The sequence below is a fragment of the Durio zibethinus genome, unplaced genomic scaffold, assembly GCF_047325235.1.
Source record: "Durio zibethinus cultivar Kanyao isolate XHJ-2024 unplaced genomic scaffold, ASM4732523v1 HiC_scaffold_303, whole genome shotgun sequence".
Classification (NCBI taxonomy): Eukaryota; Viridiplantae; Streptophyta; class Magnoliopsida; order Malvales; family Malvaceae; genus Durio; species Durio zibethinus.
In genome coordinates, this window is record NW_028322926.1 from 1 (window position 1) to 5,000 (window position 5,000).

The window sequence follows — 5,000 nt, forward strand, 5'->3', positions numbered from 1 at the left end:
CCATTTTTATGGCTTGTAAATTCATACAATGGTCCCCTAAGCCTTCACGTGAAGTTTCGTTGCAAGATGACTCGTTTTCTATTTTTCACGATTTTCGAAACTTTTTGCGGTTCGTGATTTTTTAGAATTTTTTTAGAAGGAGTTTTGGCCCCAAATTTTGTGGACGTGATCCTTCTATTTTTGTTGGCATGCACAAAAAAATTCAGCTAAAAAATTCTATTTTTGTTGGCGTGACCGTTTGAAAAAAGTGTCCCCGTTTCAGACACTTTAACGGCTACTGGCAGCAAACCTGTAAAATCTCAAACGCTCTTTAAGGGGGTGTGAGTTCTCAGAGGTTTGATGAGGGATAGGGGGCCAACACAAGGGCCAAGTACCAGCACCCATCGCACGTCATGTGCGCACACCCCCCCCCGGCCCCCCTCCCAATCGCCGGAACCCCAATGCCGCCGGTCAGGTTCTCCGGCGGTACTCCGGCGATGCTCCGGCGATGCTGTCCCGAGTGAAAAAAAAAGCGGCACCAGCACATGCTGGAGCCAAGCATGGGCACCGTGGCTCAAAATCGAACTTCGGCCAAGGCCTCGACCATCAATGGCACATGATGACGCATGGTGATGGCACATGCATCGACCATCATCGGCATAGGCTGCCCTTCGGTACGGGCACTTGCCTCGACCGCCATCGGCACAAGCTGGGCCCTGGTGTGGGTTGTTGCCTCGATCACCAGCGGCACATGCTGAGCCTTGGTGCGGGCGGTTGCCTCGAGCACCATCGGCAGACCCTGGGCCCTGGTGCGGCCGGTTGCCCCGATAACCATCGGCACACGCTGGGCCCTGGAGCGGCCGGTTGCCTCGACCACCATCGGCACACGCTGGGCACTGGTGCGGGCGCTTGCCTCGACCACCATCGGCACACGCTGGGCCCTGGTGCGGGCGCTTGCCTCGACCACCATCGGCACACGCTGGGCCCTGGTGCGGGCGCTTGCCTCGACCACCATCGGCACACGCTGGGCCCTGGTGCGGCAGGTTGCCTCGAGCACCATCGGCACACGCTGGGCCCTGGTGCGGTCGGTTGCCTCGAGCACCATCGGCACACGCTGGGCCCTGGTGCGGGCGCTTGCCTCGACCACCATCGGCACACGCTGGGCCCTGGTGCGGCAGGTTGCCTCGACCACCATCGGCACACGCTGGGCCCTGGTGCGGCAGGTTGCCTCGAGCACCATCGGCACACGCTGGGCCCTGGTGCGGTCGGTTGCCTCGATCACCATCGGCACACGCTGGGCCCTGGTGCGGGCGGTTGCCTCGACCACCATCGGCACACGCTGGGCCCAGGTGCGGCAGCTTGCCTCGAGCACCATCGGCACACGCTCGGCCCTGGTGCGGTCGGTTGCCTCGACCACCATCGGCACACGCTGGGCCCTGGTGCGGCAGGTTGCCTCGACCACCATCGGCAGCCTCGACCACCATCGGCACACGCTGGGCCCTGGTGCGGGCGGTTGCCTCGACCACCATCGGCACACGCTCCGCCCTGGTGCGGCAGGTTGCCTCGACCACCATCGGCACACGCTGGGCCCTGGTGCGGGCGGTTGCCTCGACCACCATCGGCACACGCTGGGCCCTGGTGCGGGCGCTTGCCTCGACCACCATCGGCACACGCTCGGCCCTGGTGCGGTCGGTTGCCTCGACCACCATCGGCACACGCTGGGCCCTGGTGCGGCAGGTTGCCTCGACCACCATCGGCAGCCTCGACCACCATCGGCACACGCTGGGCCCTGGTGCGGGCGGTTGCCTCGACCACCATCGGCACACGCTCCGCCCTGGTGCGGCAGGTTGCCTCGACCACCATCGGCACACGCTGGGCCCTGGTGCGGGCGGTTGCCTCGACCACCATCGGCACACGCTGGGCCCTGGTGCGGGCGCTTGCCTCGACCACCATCGGCACACGCTGGGCCCTGGTGCGGCAGGTTGCCTAGACCACCATCGGCACACGCTGGGCCCTGGTGCGGGCGCTTGCCTCGACCACCATCGGCACACGCTGGGCCCTGGTGCGGGCGCTTGCCTCGACCACCATCGGCAGACGCTGGGCCCTGGTGCGGCAGGTTGCCTCGACCACCATCGGCACACGCTGGGCCCTGGTGCGGGCGCTTGCCTCGAGCACCATCGGCACACGCTCGGCCCTGGTGCGGTCGGTTGCCTCGAGCACCATCGGCACACGCTGGGCCCTGGTGCGGCAGGTTGCCTCGACCATCATCGGCAGCCTCGACCACCATCGGCACACGCTGGGCCCTGGTGCGGGCGCTTGCCTCGACCACCTTCGGCACAAGCTCGGCCCTGGTGCGGTCGGTTGCCTCGAGCGCCATCGGCACACGCTGGGCCCTGGTGCGGCAGGTTGCCTCGACCACCATCGGCACACGCTGGGCCCTGGTGCGGCAGGTTGCCTCGACCACCATCGGCACACGCTGGGCCCTGGTGCGGGCGGTTGCCTCGACCACCATCGGCACACGCTGGGCCCTGGTGCGGGCGGTTGCCTCGACCACCATCGGCACACGCTGGGCCCTGGTGCGGGCGCTTGCCTCGAGCACCATCCGCACACGCTGGGCCCTGGTGCGGCAGGTTGCCTCGACCACCATCGGCACACGCTGGGCCCTGGTGCGGCAGGTTGCCTCGAGCACCATCGGCACACGCTGGGCCCTGGTGCGGGAGCTTGCCTCGAGCGCCATCGGCACACGCTGGGCCCTGGTGCGGCAGGTTGCCTCGAGCACCATCGGCACACGCTGGGCCCTGGTGCGGTCGGTTGCCTCGAGCACCATCGGCACACGCTGGGCGCTGGTGCGGGCGCTTGCCTCGACCAGCATCGGCACACGCTGGGCCCTGGTGCGGCAGGTTGCCTCGATCACCATCGGCACACGCTGGGCCCTGGTGCGACAGGTTGCCTCGAGCACCATCGGCACACTATCGGCCCTGGTGCGGGCGGTTGCCTCGACCACCGTCGGCACACGCTGGCCCTGGTGCGGGCGCTTGCCTCGAGCACCATCGGCACACGCTGGGCCCTGGTGGGTTTAGGCACATCTTCAAATTTCTGCCGTGCCAATGCCATTTTTATGGCTTGTAAATTCATACAATGGTCCCCTAAGCCTTCACGTGAAGTTTCGTTGGAAGATGACTCGTTTTCTATTTTTCATGATTTTCGAAACTTTTTGCGGTTCGGGATTTTTTAAAATTTTTTTATAAGGATTTTTGGCTCCAAATTTTGTAGGCATGATCCTTCTATTTTTGTTGGCATGCACAAAAAAATTCAGCTAAAAACTCGAAGTAGAGAAGATTTTGTGACCGTTTGAAAAAAGTGTCCCCATTTCAGACACTTTAACGGCTACTGGTAGCAAACCTGTAAAATCTCAAATGCTCTTTAAGGGGGTGTGAATTCTCAGAGGTTTGATGAGGGATAGGGGGCCAACACAAGGCCAAGTACCAGCACCCATCGCACATCATGTGCGCACACCCCCCCGGCCCCCCTCCCAATCGCCGGAACCCCAATGCCGCCGGTCAGGTTCTCCGGCGGTACTCCGGCGATGCTCCGGCGATGCTCCGGCGATGCTGTCCCGAGTGAAAAAAATGCGGCACCAGCACATGCTGGAGCCAAGCATGGGCACCGTGGCTCAAAATCGAACTTCGGCCAAGGCCTCGACCATCAATGGCACATGATGACGCATGGTGATGGCACATGCATCGACCATCATCGGCATAGGCTGCCCTTCGGTACGGGCACTTGCCTCGACCGCCATCGGCACAAGCTGGGCCCTGGTGTGGGTTGTTGCCTCGATCACAATCGGCACATGCTGAGCCTTGGTGCGGGCGGTTGCCTCGAGCACCATCGGCAGACCCTGGGCCCTGGTGCGGCCGGTTGCCCCGATAACCATCGGCACACGCTGGGCCCTGGGGCGGGCGCTTGCCCCCAGCACCATCGGCACACGCTGGGCCCTGGTGCGGGCGGTTCCCTCGACCACCATCGGCACACGTTGGGCCCTAGTCCGGGCGGTTACCCCCAGCACCATCGGCACACGCTGGGCCCTGGTGCGGGCGCTTGCCCCCAGCACCATCGGCACACGCTGGGCCCTGGTGCGGGCGGTTGCCCCCAGCACCATCGGCACACGCAGGGCCCTGGTGCGGGCGGTTGCCCCGAACACCATCGGCACAAGCCGGCCCTTGGTGCGGGCTCCTGGCTCGACCACCATCGGCACACGCTGGGCCCTGGTGCGGGCGGTTGCCTCGAACACCATCGGCACACGCCGGCCCTTGGTGCGGCCGGTTGCCTCGACCACCATCGGCACACGCTCGGCCTTGGTGAGGGCGCTTGCCTCGACCACCATCGGCACACGCTGGGCCCTGGTGCGGGCGGTTGCCTCGACCACCATCGGCACACGCTCGGCCTTGGTGAGGGCGCTTGCCTCGACCACCATCGGCACACGCTGGGCCCTGGTGCGGGCGGTTGCCTCGACCACCATCGGCACACGCTCGGCCTTGGTGAGGGCGCTTGCCTCGACCACCATCGGCACACGCTGGGCCCTGGTGCGGGCGCTTGCCTCGACCACCATCGGCACACGCTCGGCCTTGGTGCGGGCGGTTGCCTCGACCACCATCGGCACACGCTGGGCCCTGGTGCTGGCGGTTGCCTCGACCACCATCGGCACACGCGGGGCCCTGGTGCGGGCGGTTGCCTCGAACACCATCGGCACAAGCCGGCCCTTGGTGCGGGCGGTTGCCTCGAGCACCATCGGCACACGCCGGGCCCTGGTGCGGGCGGTTGCCTCGACCACCATCGGCACACGCTGGGCCCTGGTGCGGACGGTTGCCTCGAGCACCATGGGCACACGCTGGCCCTTGGTGCGGGCTCTTGCCTCGACCACCATCAGCAGAAGATGGCCCCTACGTCGAACACCATCGATACATGCCGGGCCTTGGTGTGGGCACATGCCTCGAGCTGGTGCGGGCGGTTGCCTCGACCAC